General features: G+C 47.4%; 19 non-coding genes across 19 annotated transcripts; all 19 read right to left on the bottom strand.

Annotated features, from left to right (window-relative positions):
* Positions 1 to 1,287: 1,287 nt before the first annotated feature.
* TRNAP-UGG (transfer RNA proline (anticodon UGG)) lies at positions 1,288 to 1,359 on the bottom strand. Its single transcript has one exon. It is a non-coding gene; the product is annotated as a tRNA-Pro (tRNA).
* A 1,319-nt stretch (positions 1,360 to 2,678) lies between these two features.
* TRNAV-CAC (transfer RNA valine (anticodon CAC)) lies at positions 2,679 to 2,751 on the bottom strand. Its single transcript has one exon. It is a non-coding gene; the product is annotated as a tRNA-Val (tRNA).
* Positions 2,752 to 3,171: 420 nt separating this feature from the next.
* On the bottom strand, positions 3,172 to 3,243 carry TRNAP-UGG (transfer RNA proline (anticodon UGG)). Its single transcript has one exon. It is a non-coding gene; the product is annotated as a tRNA-Pro (tRNA).
* A 1,323-nt stretch (positions 3,244 to 4,566) lies between these two features.
* Positions 4,567 to 4,639, bottom strand: TRNAV-CAC (transfer RNA valine (anticodon CAC)). Its single transcript has one exon. It is a non-coding gene; the product is annotated as a tRNA-Val (tRNA).
* Positions 4,640 to 6,433: 1,794 nt separating this feature from the next.
* On the bottom strand, positions 6,434 to 6,506 carry TRNAV-CAC (transfer RNA valine (anticodon CAC)). Its single transcript has one exon. It is a non-coding gene; the product is annotated as a tRNA-Val (tRNA).
* Positions 6,507 to 6,926: 420 nt separating this feature from the next.
* TRNAP-UGG (transfer RNA proline (anticodon UGG)) lies at positions 6,927 to 6,998 on the bottom strand. Its single transcript has one exon. It is a non-coding gene; the product is annotated as a tRNA-Pro (tRNA).
* A 1,808-nt stretch (positions 6,999 to 8,806) lies between these two features.
* On the bottom strand, positions 8,807 to 8,878 carry TRNAP-UGG (transfer RNA proline (anticodon UGG)). Its single transcript has one exon. It is a non-coding gene; the product is annotated as a tRNA-Pro (tRNA).
* Positions 8,879 to 10,686: 1,808 nt separating this feature from the next.
* TRNAP-UGG (transfer RNA proline (anticodon UGG)) lies at positions 10,687 to 10,758 on the bottom strand. The gene has a single exon. It is a non-coding gene; the product is annotated as a tRNA-Pro (tRNA).
* Positions 10,759 to 12,566: 1,808 nt separating this feature from the next.
* TRNAP-UGG (transfer RNA proline (anticodon UGG)) lies at positions 12,567 to 12,638 on the bottom strand. The gene has a single exon. It is a non-coding gene; the product is annotated as a tRNA-Pro (tRNA).
* Positions 12,639 to 14,450: 1,812 nt separating this feature from the next.
* TRNAP-UGG (transfer RNA proline (anticodon UGG)) lies at positions 14,451 to 14,522 on the bottom strand. Its single transcript has one exon. It is a non-coding gene; the product is annotated as a tRNA-Pro (tRNA).
* A 1,323-nt stretch (positions 14,523 to 15,845) lies between these two features.
* Positions 15,846 to 15,918, bottom strand: TRNAV-CAC (transfer RNA valine (anticodon CAC)). The gene has a single exon. It is a non-coding gene; the product is annotated as a tRNA-Val (tRNA).
* A 420-nt stretch (positions 15,919 to 16,338) lies between these two features.
* TRNAP-UGG (transfer RNA proline (anticodon UGG)) lies at positions 16,339 to 16,410 on the bottom strand. Its single transcript has one exon. It is a non-coding gene; the product is annotated as a tRNA-Pro (tRNA).
* Positions 16,411 to 17,737: 1,327 nt separating this feature from the next.
* TRNAV-CAC (transfer RNA valine (anticodon CAC)) lies at positions 17,738 to 17,810 on the bottom strand. The gene has a single exon. It is a non-coding gene; the product is annotated as a tRNA-Val (tRNA).
* A 2,267-nt stretch (positions 17,811 to 20,077) lies between these two features.
* On the bottom strand, positions 20,078 to 20,149 carry TRNAP-UGG (transfer RNA proline (anticodon UGG)). The gene has a single exon. It is a non-coding gene; the product is annotated as a tRNA-Pro (tRNA).
* A 1,808-nt stretch (positions 20,150 to 21,957) lies between these two features.
* Positions 21,958 to 22,029, bottom strand: TRNAP-UGG (transfer RNA proline (anticodon UGG)). The gene has a single exon. It is a non-coding gene; the product is annotated as a tRNA-Pro (tRNA).
* A 1,315-nt stretch (positions 22,030 to 23,344) lies between these two features.
* TRNAV-CAC (transfer RNA valine (anticodon CAC)) lies at positions 23,345 to 23,417 on the bottom strand. Its single transcript has one exon. It is a non-coding gene; the product is annotated as a tRNA-Val (tRNA).
* Positions 23,418 to 23,837: 420 nt separating this feature from the next.
* Positions 23,838 to 23,909, bottom strand: TRNAP-UGG (transfer RNA proline (anticodon UGG)). Its single transcript has one exon. It is a non-coding gene; the product is annotated as a tRNA-Pro (tRNA).
* A 1,315-nt stretch (positions 23,910 to 25,224) lies between these two features.
* On the bottom strand, positions 25,225 to 25,297 carry TRNAV-CAC (transfer RNA valine (anticodon CAC)). Its single transcript has one exon. It is a non-coding gene; the product is annotated as a tRNA-Val (tRNA).
* Positions 25,298 to 25,717: 420 nt separating this feature from the next.
* TRNAP-UGG (transfer RNA proline (anticodon UGG)) lies at positions 25,718 to 25,789 on the bottom strand. The gene has a single exon. It is a non-coding gene; the product is annotated as a tRNA-Pro (tRNA).
* Between the last annotated feature and the right edge of the window lie 1,664 nt (positions 25,790 to 27,453).

Here is a 27,453-nt window from a genome sequence, read left to right as displayed (position 1 = left end):
TGGTAAAGATGACCATTGCACAGCTGCTCACTCAGAGCTCGATCGTGCTCGATCAGGCGAGATATATTTAGGTCACCAGCAAAGTCTGTTCTCTTTTCTTGCGTAGGGTGAGCATTCACAGAGCCCAGCTTCGTTGACAAGAGTGCAAAAGGTGTATACTAAAAGCTTTCTGCTTTACTTGAGCGCCATGGCCGTTATTATATTTTGGCTGCTCCAAGCAATCTCTGTCCAGCCGATGCAAATTTCCAGCTCAAATTTTCCCAGCACTCAAAAAGTCCCTCCTCCCTCCAGCTCTGCTTTCAGGAAGTTCAGCAGAAGCAGTCCAACTTCTGTTCCCACTTCAGAGGAAAAGCTTTCTCGGGCCAGAGAAAGCCAGGGAATCACTGTACCGGCAAGTGCATTTCTTACAACTGGTAATCCCTCAGAACACAGAAATGAAGAAGCTGTATATGAAAATGTATTATTTCTTTGGTACACTAACCTATGTAACTAATATGGACCATTTCAGAGGACGGAGCGGACCCAACTGTGATCCCAGAGACCCAAATACCCAGCAGTAGGGAAAATAAATCCTCTCTGTGCTCTGCAACGTTACATACACAAAATGCAAGCGCGTGCATTTTTTTATTGGCCCCATATACAGAATACATGTGAGGATGCTTGCCTTCCCAGTGTATTTCTCAAGCTCTTGAGAGCATATGCTATTTCCATGAGAACGCAAATAAGTTCATACTTTACATTTGTGTGTGACAAAAGGGGAAAAAAACTATTTTGTGTAAAATGCCAGCAGAGAGTGTTTCTGCCCGGTCTCGAACCGGGGACCTTTCGCGTGTGAGGCGACCGTGATAACCACTACACTACAGAAACAGCTGCTTGCTCACCTTTGTAGGGACTGGGAGAACAGGTGCAAAGGGCAGTGCAAGTGGACCTGCTTAAAGACTAATCAAATGCCTTGCGCCTGAAGCTCACACAATCCAGCCTAAAACATACGTCCTATCAAGCATGCGCACATATACAAGTATGCCAGCTGAGGGCCTATGCAGCGTACAGAGGGAAGGACATATTTCCACTTTGAGATCGGACGGCCAAAACTCACAAGCAAATCAAGGAATGTTACTGAGAGCTAACAGAGAACACAAAGTGCTTGTCGCAAGGACATGGCACGCAAAGAGGTTCAGGAAGTGAATTGTTCATCGACTACTGCTTACCGAGAAAACCAGAGAGTCTGTCCAATGAAAATAACATTGAAAAAACAAAAAAAAGGAGCTCAAGTTAACCACCTTGATTGGGCTCGTCCGGGATTTGAACCCGGGACCTCTCGCACCCAAAGCGAGAATCATACCCCTAGACCAACGAGCCACGGTCCTTTGAGCATTTGACGGAATTGTCCTCAGCGTTTGCACCCCCCTTAGGATTCGAGGCCAAGAATGCCTTTTCCTGAAGTTTGTTCCTGCCGCTGAAAGCCTTGTCGGTGTATGAGCCAAATGAATGCCCCAGTCGGCACGCTCTGACTGTCTTCACAGGTCTCCTCCTCATCCCGAAGGTTGGTGGCAAATTGACATCAGGGTGGAAGGTGCTTGCGATACACTGTTCCTTCCTTCCTTCCTTCCTTCCTTCCTTTATTCCTCTTATGCTGTTTATGTAATAAGAGGGGACGATACACAGAAGAGAGAAAGTGGCCCAACACACTAGACTAGCAGTCTTCTGATCAATCTGCAGCTGGCAAGGTGGGGGAGAGCCTTTATTTTGCACCTGCTGGGATCTGCATTGGCAGAAGCTCTGAGGGCTGGGCCTTTCCTTTTGCCTGTAAAAACAAAAAGCAGCCCTCCTCCCTCCAGCCCTGAGAGCATGGGCGTGACACTGGAAAAAGCAGCATCTCCCCTTTGGTAAAGATGACCATTGCACAGCTGCTCACTCAGAGCTCGATCGTGCTCGATCAGGCGAGATATATTTAGGTCACCAGCAAAGTCTGTTCTCTTTTCTTGCGTAGGGTGAGCATTCACAGAGCCCAGCTTCGTTGACAAGAGTGCAAAAGGTGTATACTAAAAGCTTTCTGCTTTACTTGAGCGCCATGGCCGTTATTATATTTTGGCTGCTCCAAGCAATCTCTGTCCAGCCGATGCAAATTTCCAGCTCAAATTTTCCCAGCACTCAAAAAGTCCCTCCTCCCGCCAGCTCTGCTTTCAGGAAGTTCAGCAGAAGCAGTCCAACTTCTGTTCCCACTTCAGAGGAAAAGCTTTCTCGGGCCAGAGAAAGCCAGGGAATCACTGTACCGGCAAGTGCATTTCTTACAACTGGTAATCCCTCAGAACACAGAAATGAAGAAGCTGTATATGAAAATGTATTATTTCTTTGGTACACTAACCTATGTAACTAATATGGACCATTTCAGAGGACGGAGCGGACCCAACTGTGATCCCAGAGACCCAAATACCCAGCAGTAGGGAAAATAAATCCTCTCTGTGCTCTGCAACATTACATACACAAAATGCAAGCGCATGCATTTTTTTATTGGCCCCATATACAGAATACATGTGAGGATGCTTGCCTTCCCAGTGTATTTCTCAAGCTCTTGAGAGCATATGCTATTTCCATGGGAACGCAAATAAGTTCATACTTTACATTTGTGTGTGACAAAAGGGGAAAAAAACTATTTTGTGTAAAATGCCAGCAGAGAGTGTTTCTGCCCGGTCTCGAACCGGGGACCTTTCGCGTGTGAGGCGAACGTGATAACCACTACACTACAGAAACAGCTGCTTGCTCACCTTTGTAGGGACTGGGAGAACAGGTGCAAAGGGCAGTGCAAGTGGACCTGCTTAAAGACTAATCAAATGCCTTGCGCCTGAAGCTCACACAATCCAGCCTAAAACATACGTCCTATCAAGCATGCGCACATATACAAGTATGCCAGCTGAGGGCCTATGCAGCGTACAGAGGGAAGGACATATTTCCACTTTGAGATCGGACGGCCAAAACTCACAAGCAAATCAAGGAATGTTACTGAGAGCTAACAGAGAACACAAAGTGCTTGTCGCAAGGACATGGCACGCAAAGAGGTTCAGGAAGTGAATTGTTCATCGACTACTGCTTACCGAGAAAACCAGAGAGTCTGTCCAATGAAAATAACATTGAAAAAACAAAAAAAAGGAGCTCAAGTTAACCACCTTGATTGGGCTCGTCTGGGATTTGAACCCGGGACCTCTCGCACCCAAAGCGAGAATCATACCCCTAGACCAACGAGCCACGGTCCTTTGAGCATTTGACGGAATTGTCCTCAGCGTTTGCACCCCCCTTAGGATTCGAGGCCAAGAATGCCTATTCCTGAAGTTTGTTCCTGCCGCTGAAAGCCTTGTCGGTGTATGAGCCAAATGAATGCCCCAGTCGGCACGCTCTGACTGTCTTCACAGGTCTCCTCCTCATCCCGAAGGTTGGTGGCCCATTGACATCAGGGTGGAAGGTGCTTGCGATACACTGTTCCTTCCTTCCTTCCTTCCTTCCTTCCTTCCTTTATTCCTCTTATGCTGTTTATGTAATAAGAGGGGACGATACACAGAAGAGAGAAAGTGGCCCAACACACTAGACTAGCAGTCTTCTGATCAATCTGCAGCTGGCAAGGTGGGGGAGAGCCTTTATTTTGCACCTGCTGGGATCTGCATTGGCAGAAGCTCTGAGGGCTGGGCCTTTCCTTTTGCCTGTAAAAACAAAAAGCAGCCCTCCTCCCTCCAGCCCTGAGAGCATGGGCGTGACACTGGAAAAAGCAGCATCTCCCCTTTGGTAAAGATGACCATTGCACAGCTGCTCACTCAGAGCTCGATCGTGCTCGATCAGGCGAGATATATTTAGGTCACCAGCAAAGTCTGTTCTCTTTTCTTGCGTAGGGTGAGCATTCACAGAGCCCAGCTTCGTTGGCAAGAGTGCAAAAGGTGTATACTAAAAGCTTTCTGCTTTACTTGAGCGCCATGGCCGTTATTATATTTTGGCTGCTCCAAGCAATCTCTGTCCAGCCGATGCAAATTTCCAGCTCAAATTTTCCCAGCACTCAAAAAGTCCCTCCTCCCGCCAGCTCTGCTTTCAGGAAGTTCAGCAGAAGCAGTCCAACTTCTGTTCCCACTTCAGAGGAAAAGCTTTCTCGGGCCAGAGAAAGCCAGGGAATCACTGTACCGGCAAGTGCATTTCTTACAACTGGTAATCCCTCAGAACACAGAAATGAAGAAGCTGTATATGAAAATGTATTATTTCTTTGGTACACTAACCTATGTAACTAATATGGACCATTTCAGAGGACGGAGCGGACCCAACTGTGATCCCAGAGACCCAAATACCCAGCAGTAGGGAAAATAAATCCTCTCTGTGCTCTGCAACATTACATACACAAAATGCAAGCGCGTGCATTTTTTTATTGGCCCCATATACAGAATACATGTGAGGATGCTTGCCTTCCCAGTGTATTTCTCAAGCTCTTGAGAGCATATGCTATTTCCATGGGAACGCAAATAAGTTCATACTTTACATTTGTGTGTGACAAAAGGGGAAAAAAACTATTTTGTGTAAAATGCCAGCAGAGAGTGTTTCTGCCCGGTCTCGAACCGGGGACCTTTCGCGTGTGAGGCGAACGTGATAACCACTACACTACAGAAACAGCTGCTTGCTCACCTTTGTAGGGACTGGGAGAACAGGTGCAAAGGGCAGTGCAAGTGGACCTGCTTAAAGACTAATCAAATGCCTTGCGCCTGAAGCTCACACAATCCAGCCTAAAACATACGTCCTATCAAGCATGCGCACATATACAAGTATGCCAGCTGAGGGCCTATGCAGCGTACAGAGGGAAGGACATATTTCCACTTTGAGATCGGACGGCCAAAACTCACAAGCAAATCAAGGAATGTTACTGAGAGCTAACAGAGAACACAAAGTGCTTGTCGCAAGGACATGGCACGCAAAGAGGTTCAGGAAGTGAATTGTTCATCGACTACTGCTTACCGAGAAATCCAGAGAGTCTGTCCAATGAAAATAACATTGAAAAAACAAAAAAAAGGAGCTCAAGTTAACCACCTTGATTGGGCTCGTCCGGGACCTCTCGCACCCAAAGCGAGAATCATACCCCTAGACCAACGAGCCACGGTCCTTTGAGCATTTGACGGAATTGTCCTCAGCGTTTGCACCCCCCTTAGGATTCGAGGCCAAGAATGCCTATTCCTGAAGTTTGTTCCTGCCGCTGAAAGCCTTGTCGGTGTATGAGCCAAATGAATGCCCCAGTCGGCACGCTCTGACTGTCTTCACAGGTCTCCTCCTCATCCCGAAGGTTGGTGGCCCATTGACATCAGGGTGGAAGGTGCTTGCGATACACTGTTCCTTCCTTCCTTCCTTCCTTCCTTTATTCCTCTTATGCTGTTTATGTAATAAGAGGGGACGATACACAGAAGAGAGAAAGTGGCCCAACACACTAGACTAACAGTCTTCTGATCAATCTGCAGCTGGCAAGGTGGGGGAGAGCCTTTATTTTGCACCTGCTGGGATCTGCATTGGCAGAAGCTCTGAGGGCTGGGCCTTTCCTTTTGCCTGTAAAAACAAAAAGCAGCCCTCCTCCCTCCAGCCCTGAGAGCATGGGCGTGACACTGGAAAAAGCAGCATCTCCCCTTTGGTAAAGATGACCATTGCACAGCTGCTCACTCAGAGCTCGATCGTGCTCGATCAGGCGAGATATGTTTAGGTCACCAGCAAAGTCTGTTCTCTTTTCTTGCGTAGGGTGAGCATTCACAGAGCCCAGCTTCGTTGACAAGAGTGCAAAAGGTGTATACTAAAAGCTTTCTGCTTTACTTGAGCGCCATGGCCGTTATTATATTTTGGCTGCTCCAAGCAATCTCTGTCCAGCCGATGCAAATTTCCAGCTCAAATTTTCCCAGCACTCAAAAAGTCCCTCCTCCCGCCAGCTCTGCTTTCAGGAAGTTCAGCAGAAGCAGTCCAACTTCTGTTCCCACTTCAGAGGAAAAGCTTTCTCGGGCCAGAGAAAGCCAGGGAATCACTGTACCGGCAAGTGCATTTCTTACAACTGGTAATCCCTCAGAACACAGAAATGAAGAAGCTGTATATGAAAATGTATTATTTCTTTGGTACACTAACCTATGTAACTAATATGGACCATTTCAGAGGACGGAGCGGACCCAACTGTGATCCCAGAGACCCAAATACCCAGCAGTAGGGAAAATAAATCCTCTCTGTGCTCTGCAACATTACATACACAAAATGCAAGCGCGTGCATTTTTTTATTGGCCCCATATACAGAATACATGTGAGGATGCTTGCCTTCCCAGTGTATTTCTCAAGCTCTTGAGAGCATATGCTATTTCCATGGGAACGCAAATAAGTTCATACTTTACATTTGTGTGTGACAAAAGGGGAAAAAAACTATTTTGTGTAAAATGCCAGCAGAGAGTGTTTCTGCCCGGTCTCGAACCGGGGACCTTTCGCGTGTGAGGCGAATGTGATAACCACTACACTACAGAAACAGCTGCTTGCTCACCTTTGTAGGGACTGGGAGAACAGGTGCAAAGGGCAGTGCAAGTGGACCTGCTTAAAGACTAATCAAATGCCTTGCGCCTGAAGCTCACACAATCCAGCCTAAAACATACGTCCTATCAAGCATGCGCACATATACAAGTATGCCAGCTGAGGGCCTATGCAGCGTACAGAGGGAAGGACATATTTCCACTTTGAGATCGGACGGCCAAAACTCACAAGCAAATCAAGGAATGTTACTGAGAGCTAACAGAGAACACAAAGTGCTTGTCGCAAGGACATGGCACGCAAAGAGGTTCAGGAAGTGAATTGTTCATCGACTACTGCTTACCGAGAAATCCAGAGAGTCTGTCCAATGAAAATAACATTGAAAAAACAAAAAAAAGGAGCTCAAGTTAACCACCTTGATTGGGCTCGTCCGGGATTTGAACCCAGGACCTCTCGCACCCAAAGCGAGAATCATACCCCTAGACCAACGAGCCACGGTCCTTTGAGCATTTGACGGAATTGTCCTCAGCGTTTGCACCCCCCTTAGGATTCGAGGCCAAGAATGCCTATTCCTGAAGTTTGTTCCTGCCGCTGAAAGCCTTGTCGGTGTATGAGCCAAATGAATGCCCCAGTCGGCACGCTCTGACTGTCTTCACAGGTCTCCTCCTCATCCCGAAGGTTGGTGGCCCATTGACATCAGGGTGGAAGGTGCTTGCGATACACTGTTCCTTCCTTCCTTCCTTCCTTCCTTTATTCCTCTTATGCTGTTTATGTAATAAGAGGGGACGATACACAGAAGAGAGAAAGTGGCCCAACACACTAGACTAGCAGTCTTCTGATCAATCTGCAGCTGGCAAGGTGGGGGAGAGCCTTTATTTTGCACCTGCTGGGATCTGCATTGGCAGAAGCTCTGAGGGCTGGGCCTTTCCTTTTGCCTGTAAAAACAAAAAGCAGCCCTCCTCCCTCCAGCCCTGAGAGCATGGGCGTGACACTGGAAAAAGCAGCATCTCCCCTTTGGTAAAGATGACCATTGCACAGCTGCTCACTCAGAGCTCGATCGTGCTCGATCAGGCGAGATATATTTAGGTCACCAGCAAAGTCTGTTCTCTTTTCTTGCGTAGGGTGAGCATTCACAGAGCCCAGCTTCGTTGACAAGAGTGCAAAAGGTGTATACTAAAAGCTTTCTGCTTTACTTGAGCGCCATGGCCGTTATTATATTTTGGCTGCTCCAAGCAATCTCTGTCCAGCCGATGCAAATTTCCAGCTCAAATTTTCCCAGCACTCAAAAAGTCCCTCCTCCCGCCAGCTCTGCTTTCAGGAAGTTCAGCAGAAGCAGTCCAACTTCTGTTCCCACTTCAGAGGAAAAGCTTTCTCGGGCCAGAGAAAGCCAGGGAATCACTGTACCGGCAAGTGCATTTCTTACAACTGGTAATCCCTCAGAACACAGAAATGAAGAAGCTGTATATGAAAATGTATTATTTCTTTGGTACACTAACCTATGTAACTAATATGGACCATTTCAGAGGACGGAGCGGACCCAACTGTGATCCCAGAGACCCAAATACCCAGCAGTAGGGAAAATAAATCCTCTCTGTGCTCTGCAACATTACATACACAAAATGCAAGCGCGTGCATTTTTTTATTGGCCCCATTTACAGAATACATGTGAGGATGCTTGCCTTCCCAGTGTATTTCTCAAGCTCTTGAGAGCATATGCTATTTCCATGGGAACGCAAATAAGTTCATACTTTACATTTGTGTGTGACAAAAGGGGAAAAAAACTATTTTGTGTAAAATGCCAGCAGAGAGTGTTTCTGCCCGGTCTCGAACCGGGGACCTTTCCCGTGTGAGGCGAACGTGATAACCACTACACTACAGAAACAGCTGCTTGCTCACCTTTGTAGGGACTGGGAGAACAGGTGCAAAGGGCAGTGCAAGTGGACCTGCTTAAAGACTAATCAAATGCCTTGCGCCTGAAGCTCACACAATCCAGCCTAAAACATACGTCCTATCAAGCATGCGCACATATACAAGTATGCCAGCTGAGGGCCTATGCAGCGTACAGAGGGAAGGACATATTTCCACTTTGAGATCGGACGGCCAAAACTCACAAGCAAATCAAGGAATGTTACTGAGAGCTAACAGAGAACACAAAGTGCTTGTCGCAAGGACATGGCACGCAAAGAGGTTCAGGAAGTGAATTGTTCATCGACTACTGCTTACCGAGAAAACCAGAGAGTCTGTCCAATGAAAATAACATTGAAAAAACAAAAAAAAGGAGCTCAAGTTAACCACCTTGATTGGGCTCGTCCGGGATTTGAACCCGGGACCTCTCGCACCCAAAGCGAGAACCATACCCCTAGACCAACGAGCCACGGTCCTTTGAGCATTTGACGGAATTGTCCTCAGCGTTTGCACCCCCCTTAGGATTCGAGGCCAAGAATGCCTATTCCTGAAGTTTGTTCCTGCCGCTGAAAGCCTTGTCGGTGTATGAGCCAAATGAATGCCCCAGTCGGCACGCTCTGACTGTCTTCACAGGTCTCCTCCTCATCCCGAAGGTTGGTGGCCCATTGACATCAGGGTGGAAGGTGCTTGCGATACACTGTTCCTTCCTTCCTTCCTTCCTTCCTTTATTCCTCTTATGCTGTTTATGTAATAAGAGGGGACGATACACAGAAGAGAGAAAGTGGCCCAACACACTAGACTAGCAGTCTTCTGATCAATCTGCAGCTGGCAAGGTGGGGGAGAGCCTTTATTTTGCACCTGCTGGGATCTGCATTGGCAGAAGCTCTGAGGGCTGGGCCTTTCCTTTTGCCTGTAAAAACAAAAAGCAGCCCTCCTCCCTCCAGCCCTGAGAGCATGGGCGTGACACTGGAAAAAGCAGCATCTCCCCTTTGGTAAAGATGACCATTGCACAGCTGCTCACTCAGAGCTCGATCGTGCTCGATCAGGCGAGATATATTTAGGTCACCAGCAAAGTCTGTTCTCTTTTCTTGCGTAGGGTGAGCATTCACAGAGCCCAGCTTCGTTGACAAGAGTGCAAAAGGTGTATACTAAAAGCTTTCTGCTTTACTTGAGCGCCATGGCCGTTATTATATTTTGGCTGCTCCAAGCAATCTCTGTCCAGCCGATGCAAATTTCCAGCTCAAATTTTCCCAGCACTCAAAAAGTCCCTCCTCCCTCCAGCTCTGCTTTCAGGAAGTTCAGCAGAAGCAGTCCAACTTCTGTTCCCACTTCAGAGGAAAAGCTTTCTCGGGCCAGAGAAAGCCAGGGAATCACTGTACCGGCAAGTGCATTTCTTACAACTGGTAATCCCTCAGAACACAGAAATGAAGAAGCTGTATATGAAAATGTATTATTTCTTTGGTACACTAACCTATGTAACTAATATGGACCATTTCAGAGGACGGAGCGGACCCAACTGTGATCCCAGAGACCCAAATACCCAGCAGTAGGGAAAATAAATCCTCTCTGTGCTCTGCAACGTTACATACACAAAATGCAAGCGCGTGCATTTTTTTATTGGCCCCATATACAGAATACATGTGAGGATGCTTGCCTTCCCAGTGTATTTCTCAAGCTCTTGAGAGCATATGCTATTTCCATGAGAACGCAAATAAGTTCATACTTTACATTTGTGTGTGACAAAAGGGGAAAAAAACTATTTTGTGTAAAATGCCAGCAGAGAGTGTTTCTGCCCGGTCTCGAACCGGGGACCTTTCGCGTGTGAGGCGACCGTGATAACCACTACACTACAGAAACAGCTGCTTGCTCACCTTTGTAGGGACTGGGAGAACAGGTGCAAAGGGCAGTGCAAGTGGACCTGCTTAAAGACTAATCAAATGCCTTGCGCCTGAAGCTCACACAATCCAGCCTAAAACATACGTCCTATCAAGCATGCGCACATATACAAGTATGCCAGCTGAGGGCCTATGCAGCGTACAGAGGGAAGGACATATTTCCACTTTGAGATCGGACGGCCAAAACTCACAAGCAAATCAAGGAATGTTACTGAGAGCTAACAGAGAACACAAAGTGCTTGTCGCAAGGACATGGCACGCAAAGAGGTTCAGGAAGTGAATTGTTCATCGACTACTGCTTACCGAGAAAACCAGAGAGTCTGTCCAATGAAAATAACATTGAAAAAACAAAAAAAAGGAGCTCAAGTTAACCACCTTGATTGGGCTCGTCCGGGATTTGAACCCGGGACCTCTCGCACCCAAAGCGAGAATCATACCCCTAGACCAACGAGCCACGGTCCTTTGAGCATTTGACGGAATTGTCCTCAGCGTTTGCACCCCCCTTAGGATTCGAGGCCAAGAATGCCTTTTCCTGAAGTTTGTTCCTGCCGCTGAAAGCCTTGTCGGTGTATGAGCCAAATGAATGCCCCAGTCGGCACGCTCTGACTGTCTTCACAGGTCTCCTCCTCATCCCGAAGGTTGGTGGCCCATTGACATCAGGGTGGAAGGTGCTTGCGATACACTGTTCCTTCCTTCCTTCCTTCCTTCCTTTATTCCTCTTATGCTGTTTATGTAATAAGAGGGGACGATACACAGAAGAGAGAAAGTGGCCCAACACACTAGACTAGCAGTCTTCTGATCAATCTGCAGCTGGCAAGGTGGGGGAGAGCCTTTATTTTGCACCTGCTGGGATCTGCATTGGCAGAAGCTCTGAGGGCTGGGCCTTTCCTTTTGCCTGTAAAAACAAAAAGCAGCCCTCCTCCCTCCAGCCCTGAGAGCATGGGCGTGACACTGGAAAAAGCAGCATCTCCCCTTTGGTAAAGATGACCATTGCACAGCTGCTCACTCAGAGCTCGATCGTGCTCGATCAGGCGAGATATATTTAGGTCACCAGCAAAGTCTGTTCTCTTTTCTTGCGTAGGGTGAGCATTCACAGAGCCCAGCTTCGTTGACAAGAGTGCAAAAGGTGTATACTAAAAGCTTTCTGCTTTACTTGAGCGCCATGGCCGTTATTATATTTTGGCTGCTCCAAGCAATCTCTGTCCAGCCGATGCAAATTTCCAGCTCAAATTTTCCCAGCACTCAAAAAGTCCCTCCTCCCGCCAGCTCTGCTTTCAGGAAGTTCAGCAGAAGCAGTCCAACTTCTGTTCCCACTTCAGAGGAAAAGCTTTCTCGGGCCAGAGAAAGCCAGGGAATCACTGTACCGGCAAGTGCATTTCTTACAACTGGTAATCCCTCAGAACACAGAAATGAAGAAGCTGTATATGAAAATGTATTATTTCTTTGGTACACTAACCTATGTAACTAATATGGACCATTTCAGAGGACGGAGCGGACCCAACTGTGATCCCAGAGACCCAAATACCCAGCAGTAGGGAAAATAAATCCTCTCTGTGCTCTGCAACATTACATACACAAAATGCAAGCGCGTGCATTTTTTTATTGGCCCCATTTACAGAATACATGTGAGGATGCTTGCCTTCCCAGTGTATTTCTCAAGCTCTTGAGAGCATATGCTATTTCCATGGGAACGCAAATAAGTTCATACTTTACATTTGTGTGTGACAAAAGGGGAAAAAAACTATTTTGTGTAAAATGCCAGCAGAGAGTGTTTCTGCCCGGTCTCGAACCGGGGACCTTTCTCGTGTGAGGCGAACGTGATAACCACTACACTACAGAAACAGCTGCTTGCTCACGTTTGTAGGGACTGGGAGAACAGGTGCAAAGGGCAGTGCAAGTGGACCTGCTTAAAGACTAATCAAATGCCTTGCGCCTGAAGCTCACACAATCCAGCCTAAAACATACGTCCTATCAAGCATGCGCACATATACAAGTATGCCAGCTGAGGGCCTATGCAGCGTACAGAGGGAAGGACATATTTCCACTTTGAGATCGGACGGCCAAAACTCACAAGCAAATCAAGGAATGTTACTGAGAGCTAACAGAGAACACAAAGTGCTTGTCGCAAGGACATGGCACGCAAAGAGGTTCAGGAAGTGAATTGTTCATCGACTACTGCTTACCGAGAAAACCAGAGAGTCTGTCCAATGAAAATAACATTGAAAAAACAAAAAAAAGGAGCTCAAGTTAACCACCTTGATTGGGCTCGTCCGGGATTTGAACCCGGGACCTCTCGCACCCAAAGCGAGAACCATACCCCTAGACCAACGAGCCACGGTCCTTTGAGCATTTGACGGAATTGTCCTCAGCGTTTGCACCCCCCTTAGGATTCGAGGCCAAGAATGCCTATTCCTGAAGTTTGTTCCTGCCGCTGAAAGCCTTGTCGGTGTATGAGCCAAATGAATGCCCCAGTCGGCACGCTCTGACTGTCTTCACAGGTCTCCTCCTCATCCCGAAGGTTGGTGGCCCATTGACATCAGGGTGGAAGGTGCTTGCGATACACTGTTCCTTCCTTCCTTCCTTCCTTCCTTCCTTTATTCCTCTTATGCTGTTTATGTAATAAGAGGGGACGATACACAGAAGAGAGAAAGTGGCCCAACACACTAGACTAGCAGTCTTCTGATCAATCTGCAGCTGGCAAGGTGGGGGAGAGCCTTTATTTTGCACCTGCTGGGATCTGCATTGGCAGAAGCTCTGAGGGCTGGGCCTTTCCTTTTGCCTGTAAAAACAAAAAGCAGCCCTCCTCCCTCCAGCCCTGAGAGCATGGGCGTGACACTGGAAAAAGCAGCATCTCCCCTTTGGTAAAGATGACCATTGCACAGCTGCTCACTCAGAGCTCGATCGTGCTCGATCAGGCGAGATATATTTAGGTCACCAGCAAAGTCTGTTCTCTTTTCTTGCGTAGGGTGAGCATTCACAGAGCCCAGCTTCGTTGACAAGAGTGCAAAAGGTGTATACTAAAAGCTTTCTGCTTTACTTGAGCGCCATGGCCGTTATTATATTTTGGCTGCTCCAAGCAATCTCTGTCCAGCCGATGCAAATTTCCAGCTCAAATTTTCCCAGCACTCAAAAAGTCCCTCCTCCCGCCAGCTCTGCTTTCAGGAAGTTCAGCAGAAGCAGTCCAACTTCTGTTCCCACTTCAGAGGAAAAGCTTTCTCGGGCCAGAGAAAGCCAGGGAATCACTGTACCGGCAAGTGCATTTCTTACAACTGGTAATCCCTCAGAACACAGAAATGAAGAAGCTGTATATGAAAATGTATTATTTCTTTGGTACACTAACCTATGTAACTAATATGGACCATTTCAGAGGACGGAGCGGACCCAACTGTGATCCCAGAGACCCAAATACCCAGCAGTAGGGAAAATAAATCCTCTCTGTGCTCTGCAACGTTACATACACAAAATGCAAGCGCGTGCATTTTTTTATTGGCCCCATATACAGAATACATGTGAGGATGCTTGCCTTCCCAGTGTATTTCTCAAGCTCTTGAGAGCATATGCTATTTCCATGAGAACGCAAATAAGTTCATACTTTACATTTGTGTGTGACAAAAGGGGAAAAAAACTATTTTGTGTAAAATGCCAGCAGAGAGTGTTTCTGCCCGGTCTCGAACCGGGGACCTTTCGCGTGTGAGGCGACCGTGATAACCACTACACTACAGAAACAGCTGCTTGCTCACCTTTGTAGGGACTGGGAGAACAGGTGCAAAGGGCAGTGCAAGTGGACCTGCTTAAAGACTAATCAAATGCCTTGCGCCTGAAGCTCACACAATCCAGCCTAAAACATACGTCCTATCAAGCATGCGCACATATACAAGTATGCCAGCTGAGGGCCTATGCAGCGTACAGAGGGAAGGACATATTTCCACTTTGAGATCGGACGGCCAAAACTCACAAGCAAATCAAGGAATGTTACTGAGAGCTAACAGAGAACACAAAGTGCTTGTCGCAAGGACATGGCACGCAAAGAGGTTCAGGAAGTGAATTGTTCATCGACTACTGCTTACCGAGAAAACCAGAGAGTCTGTCCAATGAAAATAACATTGAAAAAACAAAAAAAAGGAGCTCAAGTTAACCACCTTGATTGGGCTCGTCCGGGGTTTGAACCCGGGACCTCTCGCACCCAAAGCGAGAATCATACCCCTAGACCAACGAGCCACGGTCCTTTGAGCATTTGACGGAATTGTCCTCAGCGTTTGCACCCCCCTTAGGATTCGAGGCCAAGAATGCCTTTTCCTGAAGTTTGTTCCTGCCGCTGAAAGCCTTGTCGGTGTATGAGCCAAATGAATGCCCCAGTCGGCACGCTCTGACTGTCTTCACAGGTCTCCTCCTCATCCCGAAGGTTGGTGGCAAATTGACATCAGGGTGGAAGGTGCTTGCGATACACTGTTCCTTCCTTCCTTCCTTCCTTCCTTCCTTCCTTTATTCCTCTTATGCTGTTTATGTAATAAGAGGGGACGATACACAGAAGAGAGAAAGTGGCCCAACACACTAGACTAGCAGTCTTCTGATCAATCTGCAGCTGGCAAGGTGGGGGAGAGCCTTTATTTTGCACCTGCTGGGATCTGCATTGGCAGAAGCTCTGAGGGCTGGGCCTTTCCTTTTGCCTGTAAAAACAAAAAGCAGCCCTCCTCCCTCCAGCCCTGAGAGCATGGGCGTGACACTGGAAAAAGCAGCATCTCCCCTTTGGTAAAGATGACCATTGCACAGCTGCTCACTCAGAGCTCGATCGTGCTCGATCAGGCGAGATATATTTAGGTCACCAGCAAAGTCTGTTCTCTTTTCTTGCGTAGGGTGAGCATTCACAGAGCCCAGCTTCGTTGACAAGAGTGCAAAAGGTGTATACTAAAAGCTTTCTGCTTTACTTGAGCGCCATGGCCGTTATTATATTTTGGCTGCTCCAAGCAATCTCTGTCCAGCCGATGCAAATTTCCAGCTCAAATTTTCCCAGCACTCAAAAAGTCCCTCCTCCCGCCAGCTCTGCTTTCAGGAAGTTCAGCAGAAGCAGTCCAACTTCTGTTCCCACTTCAGAGGAAAAGCTTTCTCGGGCCAGAGAAAGCCAGGGAATCACTGTACCGGCAAGTGCATTTCTTACAACTGGTAATCCCTCAGAACACAGAAATGAAGAAGCTGTATATGAAAATGTATTATTTCTTTGGTACACTAACCTATGTAACTAATATGGACCATTTCAGAGGACGGAGCGGACCCAACTGTGATCCCAGAGACCCAAATACCCAGCAGTAGGGAAAATAAATCCTCTCTGTGCTCTGCAACATTACATACACAAAATGCAAGCGCATGCATTTTTTTATTGGCCCCATATACAGAATACATGTGAGGATGCTTGCCTTCCCAGTGTATTTCTCAAGCTCTTGAGAGCATATGCTATTTCCATGGGAACGCAAATAAGTTCATACTTTACATTTGTGTGTGACAAAAGGGGAAAAAAACTATTTTGTGTAAAATGCCAGCAGAGAGTGTTTCTGCCCGGTCTCGAACCGGGGACCTTTCGCGTGTGAGGCGAACGTGATAACCACTACACTACAGAAACAGCTGCTTGCTCACCTTTGTAGGGACTGGGAGAACAGGTGCAAAGGGCAGTGCAAGTGGACCTGCTTAAAGACTAATCAAATGCCTTGCGCCTGAAGCTCACACAATCCAGCCTAAAACATACGTCCTATCAAGCATGCGCACATATACAAGTATGCCAGCTGAGGGCCTATGCAGCGTACAGAGGGAAGGACATATTTCCACTTTGAGATCGGACGGCCAAAACTCACAAGCAAATCAAGGAATGTTACTGAGAGCTAACAGAGAACACAAAGTGCTTGTCGCAAGGACATGGCACGCAAAGAGGTTCAGGAAGTGAATTGTTCATCGACTACTGCTTACCGAGAAAACCAGAGAGTCTGTCCAATGAAAATAACATTGAAAAAACAAAAAAAAGGAGCTCAAGTTAACCACCTTGATTGGGCTCGTCCGGGATTTGAACCCGGGACCTCTCGCACCCAAAGCGAGAATCATACCCCTAGACCAACGAGCCACGGTCCTTTGAGCATTTGACGGAATTGTCCTCAGCGTTTGCACCCCCCTTAGGATTCGAGGCCAAGAATGCCTATTCCTGAAGTTTGTTCCTGCCGCTGAAAGCCTTGTCGGTGTATGAGCCAAATGAATGCCCCAGTCGGCACGCTCTGACTGTCTTCACAGGTCTCCTCCTCATCCCGAAGGTTGGTGGCCCATTGACATCAGGGTGGAAGGTGCTTGCGATACACTGTTCCTTCCTTCCTTCCTTCCTTCCTTCCTTCCTTCCTTTATTCCTCTTATGCTGTTTATGTAATAAGAGGGGACGATACACAGAAGAGAGAAAGTGGCCCAACACACTAGACTAGCAGTCTTCTGATCAATCTGCAGCTGGCAAGGTGGGGGAGAGCCTTTATTTTGCACCTGCTGGGATCTGCATTGGCAGAAGCTCTGAGGGCTGGGCCTTTCCTTTTGCCTGTAAAAACAAAAAGCAGCCCTCCTCCCTCCAGCCCTGAGAGCATGGGCGTGACACTGGAAAAAGCAGCATCTCCCCTTTGGTAAAGATGACCATTGCACAGCTGCTCACTCAGAGCTCGATCGTGCTCGATCAGGCGAGATATATTTAGGTCACCAGCAAAGTCTGTTCTCTTTTCTTGCGTAGGGTGAGCATTCACAGAGCCCAGCTTCGTTGACAAGAGTGCAAAAGGTGTATACTAAAAGCTTTCTGCTTTACTTGAGCGCCATGGCCGTTATTATATTTTGGCTGCTCCAAGCAATCTCTGTCCAGCCGATGCAAATTTCCAGCTCAAATTTTCCCAGCACTCAAAAAGTCCCTCCTCCCGCCAGCTCTGCTTTCAGGAAGTTCAGCAGAAGCAGTCCAACTTCTGTTCCCACTTCAGAGGAAAAGCTTTCTCGGGCCAGAGAAAGCCAGGGAATCACTGTACCGGCAAGTGCATTTCTTACAACTGGTAATCCCTCAGAACACAGAAATGAAGAAGCTGTATATGAAAATGTATTATTTCTTTGGTACACTAACCTATGTAACTAATATGGACCATTTCAGAGGACGGAGCGGACCCAACTGTGATCCCAGAGACCCAAATACCCAGCAGTAGGGAAAATAAATCCTCTCTGTGCTCTGCAACATTACATACACAAAATGCAAGCGCGTGCATTTTTTTATTGGCCCCATATACAGAATACATGTGAGGATGCTTGCCTTCCCAGTGTATTTCTCAAGCTCTTGAGAGCATATGCTATTTCCATGGGAACGCAAATAAGTTCATACTTTACATTTGTGTGTGACAAAAGGGGAAAAAAACTATTTTGTGTAAAATGCCAGCAGAGAGTGTTTCTGCCCGGTCTCGAACCGGGGACCTTTCGCGTGTGAGGCGAACGTGATAACCACTACACTACAGAAACAGCTGCTTGCTCACCTTTGTAGGGACTGGGAGAACAGGTGCAAAGGGCAGTGCAAGTGGACCTGCTTAAAGACTAATCAAATGCCTTGCGCCTGAAGCTCACACAATCCAGCCTAAAACATACGTCCTATCAAGCATGCGCACATATACAAGTATGCCAGCTGAGGGCCTATGCAGCGTACAGAGGGAAGGACATATTTCCACTTTGAGATCGGACGGCCAAAACTCACAAGCAAATCAAGGAATGTTACTGAGAGCTAACAGAGAACACAAAGTGCTTGTCGCAAGGACATGGCACGCAAAGAGGTTCAGGAAGTGAATTGTTCATCGACTACTGCTTACCGAGAAATCCAGAGAGTCTGTCCAATGAAAATAACATTGAAAAAACAAAAAAAAGGAGCTCAAGTTAACCACCTTGATTGGGCTCGTCCGGGACCTCTCGCACCCAAAGCGAGAATCATACCCCTAGACCAACGAGCCACGGTCCTTTGAGCATTTGACGGAATTGTCCTCAGCGTTTGCACCCCCCTTAGGATTCGAGGCCAAGAATGCCTATTCCTGAAGTTTGTTCCTGCCGCTGAAAGCCTTGTCGGTGTATGAGCCAAATGAATGCCCCAGTCGGCACGCTCTGACTGTCTTCACAGGTCTCCTCCTCATCCCGAAGGTTGGTGGCCCATTGACATCAGGGTGGAAGGTGCTTGCGATACACTGTTCCTTCCTTCCTTCCTTCCTTCCTTTATTCCTCTTATGCTGTTTATGTAATAAGAGGGGACGATACACAGAAGAGAGAAAGTGGCCCAACACACTAGACTAACAGTCTTCTGATCAATCTGCAGCTGGCAAGGTGGGGGAGAGCCTTTATTTTGCACCTGCTGGGATCTGCATTGGCAGAAGCTCTGAGGGCTGGGCCTTTCCTTTTGCCTGTAAAAACAAAAAGCAGCCCTCCTCCCTCCAGCCCTGAGAGCATGGGCGTGACACTGGAAAAAGCAGCATCTCCCCTTTGGTAAAGATGACCATTGCACAGCTGCTCACTCAGAGCTCGATCGTGCTCGATCAGGCGAGATATGTTTAGGTCACCAGCAAAGTCTGTTCTCTTTTCTTGCGTAGGGTGAGCATTCACAGAGCCCAGCTTCGTTGACAAGAGTGCAAAAGGTGTATACTAAAAGCTTTCTGCTTTACTTGAGCGCCATGGCCGTTATTATATTTTGGCTGCTCCAAGCAATCTCTGTCCAGCCGATGCAAATTTCCAGCTCAAATTTTCCCAGCACTCAAAAAGTCCCTCCTCCCGCCAGCTCTGCTTTCAGGAAGTTCAGCAGAAGCAGTCCAACTTCTGTTCCCACTTCAGAGGAAAAGCTTTCTCGGGCCAGAGAAAGCCAGGGAATCACTGTACCGGCAAGTGCATTTCTTACAACTGGTAATCCCTCAGAACACAGAAATGAAGAAGCTGTATATGAAAATGTATTATTTCTTTGGTACACTAACCTATGTAACTAATATGGACCATTTCAGAGGACGGAGCGGACCCAACTGTGATCCCAGAGACCCAAATACCCAGCAGTAGGGAAAATAAATCCTCTCTGTGCTCTGCAACATTACATACACAAAATGCAAGCGCGTGCATTTTTTTATTGGCCCCATATACAGAATACATGTGAGGATGCTTGCCTTCCCAGTGTATTTCTCAAGCTCTTGAGAGCATATGCTATTTCCATGGGAACGCAAATAAGTTCATACTTTACATTTGTGTGTGACAAAAGGGGAAAAAAACTATTTTGTGTAAAATGCCAGCAGAGAGTGTTTCTGCCCGGTCGTGTGAGGCGAACGTGATAACCACTACACTACAGAAACAGCTGCTTGCTCACCTTTGTAGGGACTGGGAGAACAGGTGCAAAGGGCAGTGCAAGTGGACCTGCTTAAAGACTAATCAAATGCCTTGCGCCTGAAGCTCACACAATCCAGCCTAAAACATACGTCCTATCAAGCATGCGCACATATACAAGTATGCCAGCTGAGGGCCTATGCAGCGTACAGAGGGAAGGACATATTTCCACTTTGAGATCGGACGGCCAAAACTCACAAGCAAATCAAGGAATGTTACTGAGAGCTAACAGAGAACACAAAGTGCTTGTCGCAAGGACATGGCACGCAAAGAGGTTCAGGAAGTGAATTGTTCATCGACTACTGCTTACCGAGAAATCCAGAGAGTCTGTCCAATGAAAATAACATTGAAAAAACAAAAAAAAGGAGCTCAAGTTAACCACCTTGATTGGGCTCGTCCGGGATTTGAACCCAGGACCTCTCGCACCCAAAGCGAGAATCATACCCCTAGACCAACGAGCCACGGTCCTTTGAGCATTTGACGGAATTGTCCTCAGCGTTTGCACCCCCCTTAGGATTCGAGGCCAAGAATGCCTATTCCTGAAGTTTGTTCCTGCCGCTGAAAGCCTTGTCGGTGTATGAGCCAAATGAATGCCCCAGTCGGCACGCTCTGACTGTCTTCACAGGTCTCCTCCTCATCCCGAAGGTTGGTGGCCCATTGACATCAGGGTGGAAGGTGCTTGCGATACACTGTTCCTTCCTTCCTTCCTTCCTTCCTTTATTCCTCTTATGCTGTTTATGTAATAAGAGGGGACGATACACAGAAGAGAGAAAGTGGCCCAACACACTAGACTAGCAGTCTTCTGATCAATCTGCAGCTGGCAAGGTGGGGGAGAGCCTTTATTTTGCACCTGCTGGGATCTGCATTGGCAGAAGCTCTGAGGGCTGGGCCTTTCCTTTTGCCTGTAAAAACAAAAAGCAGCCCTCCTCCCTCCAGCCCTGAGAGCATGGGCGTGACACTGGAAAAAGCAGCATCTCCCCTTTGGTAAAGATGACCATTGCACAGCTGCTCACTCAGAGCTCGATCGTGCTCGATCAGGCGAGATATATTTAGGTCACCAGCAAAGTCTGTTCTCTTTTCTTGCGTAGGGTGAGCATTCACAGAGCCCAGCTTCGTTGACAAGAGTGCAAAAGGTGTATACTAAAAGCTTTCTGCTTTACTTGAGCGCCATGGCCGTTATTATATTTTGGCTGCTCCAAGCAATCTCTGTCCAGCCGATGCAAATTTCCAGCTCAAATTTTCCCAGCACTCAAAAAGTCCCTCCTCCCGCCAGCTCTGCTTTCAGGAAGTTCAGCAGAAGCAGTCCAACTTCTGTTCCCACTTCAGAGGAAAAGCTTTCTCGGGCCAGAGAAAGCCAGGGAATCACTGTACCGGCAAGTGCATTTCTTACAACTGGTAATCCCTCAGAACACAGAAATGAAGAAGCTGTATATGAAAATGTATTATTTCTTTGGTACACTAACCTATGTAACTAATATGGACCATTTCAGAGGACGGAGCGGACCCAACTGTGATCCCAGAGACCCAAATACCCAGCAGTAGGGAAAATAAATCCTCTCTGTGCTCTGCAACATTACATACACAAAATGCAAGCGCGTGCATTTTTTTATTGGCCCCATTTACAGAATACATGTGAGGATGCTTGCCTTCCCAGTGTATTTCTCAAGCTCTTGAGAGCATATGCTATTTCCATGGGAACGCAAATAAGTTCATACTTTACATTTGTGTGTGACAAAAGGGGAAAAAAACTATTTTGTGTAAAATGCCAGCAGAGAGTGTTTCTGCCCGGTCTCGAACCGGGGACCTTTCTCGTGTGAGGCGAACGTGATAACCACTACACTACAGAAACAGCTGCTTGCTCACCTTTGTAGGGACTGGGAGAACAGGTGCAAAGGGCAGTGCAAGTGGACCTGCTTAAAGACTAATCAAATGCCTTGCGCCTGAAGCTCACACAATCCAGCCTAAAACATACGTCCTATCAAGCATGCGCACATATACAAGTATGCCAGCTGAGGGCCTATGCAGCGTACAGAGGGAAGGACATATTTCCACTTTGAGATCGGACGGCCAAAACTCACAAGCAAATCAAGGAATGTTACTGAGAGCTAACAGAGAACACAAAGTGCTTGTCGCAAGGACATGGCACGCAAAGAGGTTCAGGAAGTGAATTGTTCATCGACTACTGCTTACCGAGAAAACCAGAGAGTCTGTCCAATGAAAATAACATTGAAAAAACAAAAAAAAGGAGCTCAAGTTAACCACCTTGATTGGGCTCGTCCGGGATTTGAACCCGGGACCTCTCGCACCCAAAGCGAGAATCATACCCCTAGACCAACGAGCCACGGTCCTTTGAGCATTTGACGGAATTGTCCTCAGCGTTTGCACCCCCCTTAGGATTCGAGGCCAAGAATGCCTTTTCCTGAAGTTTGTTCCTGCCGCTGAAAGCCTTGTCGGTGTATGAGCCAAATGAATGCCCCAGTCGGCACGCTCTGACTGTCTTCACAGGTCTCCTCCTCATCCCGAAGGTTGGTGGCCCATTGACATCAGGGTGGAAGGTGCTTGCGATACACTGTTCCTTCCTTCCTTCCTTCCTTCCTTTATTCCTCTTATGCTGTTTATGTAATAAGAGGGGACGATACACAGAAGAGAGAAAGTGGCCCAACACACTAGACTAGCAGTCTTCTGATCAATCTGCAGCTGGCAAGGTGGGGGAGAGCCTTTATTTTGCACCTGCTGGGATCTGCATTGGCAGAAGCTCTGAGGGCTGGGCCTTTCCTTTTGCCTGTAAAAACAAAAAGCAGCCCTCCTCCCTCCAGCCCTGAGAGCATGGGCGTGACACTGGAAAAAGCAGCATCTCCCCTTTGGTAAAGATGACCATTGCACAGCTGCTCACTCAGAGCTCGATCGTGCTCGATCAGGCGAGATATATTTAGGTCACCAGCAAAGTCTGTTCTCTTTTCTTGCGTAGGGTGAGCATTCACAGAGCCCAGCTTCGTTGACAAGAGTGCAAAAGGTGTATACTAAAAGCTTTCTGCTTTACTTGAGCGCCATGGCCGTTATTATATTTTGGCTGCTCCAAGCAATCTCTGTCCAGCCGATGCAAATTTCCAGCTCAAATTTTCCCAGCACTCAAAAAGTCCCTCCTCCCGCCAGCTCTGCTTTCAGGAAGTTCAGCAGAAGCAGTCCAACTTCTGTTCCCACTTCAGAGGAAAAGCTTTCTCGGGCCAGAGAAAGCCAGGGAATCACTGTACCGGCAAGTGCATTTCTTACAACTGGTAATCCCTCAGAACACAGAAATGAAGAAGCTGTATATGAAAATGTATTATTTCTTTGGTACACTAACCTATGTAACTAATATGGACCATTTCAGAGGACGGAGCGGACCCAACTGTGATCCCAGAGACCCAAATACCCAGCAGTAGGGAAAATAAATCCTCTCTGTGCTCTGCAACATTACATACACAAAATGCAAGCGCGTGCATTTTTTTATTGGCCCCATATACAGAATACATGTGAGGATGCTTGCCTTCCCAGTGTATTTCTCAAGCTCTTGAGAGCATATGCTATTTCCATGGGAACGCAAATAAGTTCATACTTTACATTTGTGTGTGACAAAAGGGGAAAAAAACTATTTTGTGTAAAATGCCAGCAGAGAGTGTTTCTGCCCGGTCTCGAACCGGGGACCTTTCGCGTGTGAGGCGAACGTGATAACCACTACACTACAGAAACAGCTGCTTGCTCACCTTTGTAGGGACTGGGAGAACAGGTGCAAAGGGCAGTGCAAGTGGACCTGCTTAAAGACTAATCAAATGCCTTGCGCCTGAAGCTCACACAATCCAGCCTAAAACATACGTCCTATCAAGCATGCGCACATATACAAGTATGCCAGCTGAGGGCCTATGCAGCGTACAGAGGGAAGGACATATTTCCACTTTGAGATCGGACGGCCAAAACTCACAAGCAAATCAAGGAATGTTACTGAGAGCTAACAGAGAACACAAAGTGCTTGTCGCAAGGACATGGCACGCAAAGAGGTTCAGGAAGTGAATTGTTCATCGACTACTGCTTACCGAGAAAACCAGAGAGTCTGTCCAATGAAAATAACATTGAAAAAACAAAAAAAAGGAGCTCAAGTTAACCACCTTGATTGGGCTCGTCCGGGATTTGAACCCGGGACCTCTCGCACCCAAAGCGAGAATCATACCCCTAGACCAACGAGCCACGGTCCTTTGAGCATTTGACGGAATTGTCCTCAGCGTTTGCACCCCCCTTAGGATTCGAGGCCAAGAATGCCTATTCCTGAAGTTTGTTCCTGCCGCTGAAAGCCTTGTCGGTGTATGAGCCAAATGAATGCCCCAGTCGGCACGCTCTGACTGTCTTCACAGGTCTCCTCCTCATCCCGAAGGTTGGTGGCCCATTGACATCAGGGTGGAAGGTGCTTGCGATACACTGTTCCTTCCTTCCTTCCTTCCTTCCTTTATTCCTCTTATGCTGTTTATGTAATAAGAGGGGACGATACACAGAAGAGAGAAAGTGGCCCAACACACTAGACTAACAGTCTTCTGATCAATCTGCAGCTGGCAAGGTGGGGGAGAGCCTTTATTTTGCACCTGCTGGGATCTGCATTGGCAGAAGCTCTGAGGGCTGGGCCTTTCCTTTTGCCTGTAAAAACAAAAAGCAGCCCTCCTCCCTCCAGCCCTGAGAGCATGGGCGTGACACTGGAAAAAGCAGCATCTCCCCTTTGGTAAAGATGACCATTGCACAGCTGCTCACTCAGAGCTCGATCGTGCTCGATCAGGCGAGATATGTTTAGGTCACCAGCAAAGTCTGTTCTCTTTTCTTGCGTAGGGTGAGCATTCACAGAGCCCAGCTTCGTTGACAAGAGTGCAAAAGGTGTATACTAAAAGCTTTCTGCTTTACTTGAGCGCCATGGCCGTTATTATATTTTGGCTGCTCCAAGCAATCTCTGTCCAGCCGATGCAAATTTCCAGCTCAAATTTTCCCAGCACTCAAAAAGTCCCTCCTCCCGCCAGCTCTGCTTTCAGGAAGTTCAGCAGAAGCAGTCCAACTTCTGTTCCCACTTCAGAGGAAAAGCTTTCTCGGGCCAGAGAAAGCCAGGGAATCACTGTACCGGCAAGTGCATTTCTTACAACTGGTAATCCCTCAGAACACAGAAATGAAGAAGCTGTATATGAAAATGTATTATTTCTTTGGTACACTAACCTATGTAACTAATATGGACCATTTCAGAGGACGGAGCGGACCCAACTGTGATCCCAGAGACCCAAATACCCAGCAGTAGGGAAAATAAATCCTCTCTGTGCTCTGCAACATTACATACACAAAATGCAAGCGCGTGCATTTTTTTATTGGCCCCATATACAGAATACATGTGAGGATGCTTGCCTTCCCAGTGTATTTCTCAAGCTCTTGAGAGCATATGCTATTTCCATGGGAACGCAAATAAGTTCATACTTTACATTTGTGTGTGACAAAAGGGGAAAAAAACTATTTTGTGTAAAATGCCAGCAGAGAGTGTTTCTGCCCGGTCTCGAACCGGGGACCTTTCGCGTGTGAGGCGAACGTGATAACCACTACACTACAGAAACAGCTGCTTGCTCACCTTTGTAGGGACTGGGAGAACAGGTGCAAAGGGCAGTGCAAGTGGACCTGCTTAAAGACTAATCAAATGCCTTGCGCCTGAAGCTCACACAATCTTGCCTAAAACATACGTCCTATCAAGCATGCGCACATATACAAGTATGCCAGCTGAGGGCCTATGCAGCGTACAGAGGGAAGGACATATTTCCACTTTGAGATCGGACGGCCAAAACTCACAAGCAAATCAAGGAATGTTACTGAGAGCTAACAGAGAACACAAAGTGCTTGTCGCAAGGACATGGCACGCAAAGAGGTTCAGGAAGTGAATTGTTCATCGACTACTGCTTACCGAGAAATCCAGAGAGTCTGTCCAATGAAAATAACATTGAAAAAACAAAAAAAAGGAGCTCAAGTTAACCACCTTGATTGGGCTCGTCCGGGATTTGAACCCAGGACCTCTCGCACCCAAAGCGAGAATCATACCCCTAGACCAACGAGCCACGGTCCTTTGAGCATTTGACGGAATTGTCCTCAGCGTTTGCACCCCCCTTAGGATTCGAGGCCAAGAATGCCTATTCCTGAAGTTTGTTCCTGCCGCTGAAAGCCTTGTCGGTGTATGAGCCAAATGAATGCCCCAGTCGGCACGCTCTGACTGTCTTCACAGGTCTCCTCCTCATCCCGAAGGTTGGTGGCCCATTGACATCAGGGTGGAAGGTGCTTGCGATACACTGTTCCTTCCTTCCTTCCTTCCTTCCTTTATTCCTCTTATGCTGTTTATGTAATAAGAGGGGACGATACACAGAAGAGAGAAAGTGGCCCAACACACTAGACTAGCAGTCTTCTGATCAATCTGCAGCTGGCAAGGTGGGGGAGAGCCTTTATTTTGCACCTGCTGGGATCTGCATTGGCAGAAGCTCTGAGGGCTGGGCCTTTCCTTTTGCCTGTAAAAACAAAAAGCAGCCCTCCTCCCTCCAGCCCTGAGAGCATGGGCGTGACACTGGAAAAAGCAGCATCTCCCCTTTGGTAAAGATGACCATTGCACAGCTGCTCACTCAGAGCTCGATCGTGCTCGATCAGGCGAGATATATTTAGGTCACCAGCAAAGTCTGTTCTCTTTTCTTGCGTAGGGTGAGCATTCACAGAGCCCAGCTTCGTTGACAAGAGTGCAAAAGGTGTATACTAAAAGCTTTCTGCTTTACTTGAGCGCCATGGCCGTTATTATATTTTGGCTGCTCCAAGCAATCTCTGTCCAGCCGATGCAAATTTCCAGCTCAAATTTTCCCAGCACTCAAAAAGTCCCTCCTCCCGCCAGCTCTGCTTTCAGGAAGTTCAGCAGAAGCAGTCCAACTTCTGTTCCCACTTCAGAGGAAAAGCTTTCTCGGGCCAGAGAAAGCCAGGGAATCACTGTACCGGCAAGTGCATTTCTTACAACTGGTAATCCCTCAGAACACAGAAATGAAGAAGCTGTATATGAAAATGTATTATTTCTTTGGTACACTAACCTATGTAACTAATATGGACCATTTCAGAGGACGGAGCGGACCCAACTGTGATCCCAGAGACCCAAATACCCAGCAGTAGGGAAAATAAATCCTCTCTGTGCTCTGCAACGTTACATACACAAAATGCAAGCGCGTGCATTTTTTTATTGGCCCCATATACAGAATACATGTGAGGATGCTTGCCTTCCCAGTGTATTTCTCAAGCTCTTGAGAGCATATGCTATTTCCATGAGAACGCAAATAAGTTCATACTTTACATTTGTGTGTGACAAAAGGGGAAAAAAACTATTTTGTGTAAAATGCCAGCAGAGAGTGTTTCTGCCCGGTCTCGAACCGGGGACCTTTCGCGTGTGAGGCGACCGTGATAACCACTACACTACAGAAACAGCTGCTTGCTCACCTTTGTAGGGACTGGGAGAACAGGTGCAAAGGGCAGTGCAAGTGGACCTGCTTAAAGACTAATCAAATGCCTTGCGCCTGAAGCTCACACAATCCAGCCTAAAACATACGTCCTATCAAGCATGCGCACATATACAAGTATGCCAGCTGAGGGCCTATGCAGCGTACAGAGGGAAGGACATATTTCCACTTTGAGATCGGACGGCCAAAACTCACAAGCAAATCAAGGAATGTTACTGAGAGCTAACAGAGAACACAAAGTG

Source organism: Ambystoma mexicanum, chromosome 2q (genome assembly GCF_040938575.1).
Source record: "Ambystoma mexicanum isolate Mex_15411 chromosome 2q, UKY_AmexF1_1, whole genome shotgun sequence".
Classification (NCBI taxonomy): domain Eukaryota; kingdom Metazoa; phylum Chordata; class Amphibia; order Caudata; family Ambystomatidae; genus Ambystoma; species Ambystoma mexicanum.
The sequence above is the reverse complement of the archived record's forward strand: the minus strand, read 5'-3'. Positions and strand labels throughout refer to the sequence as shown.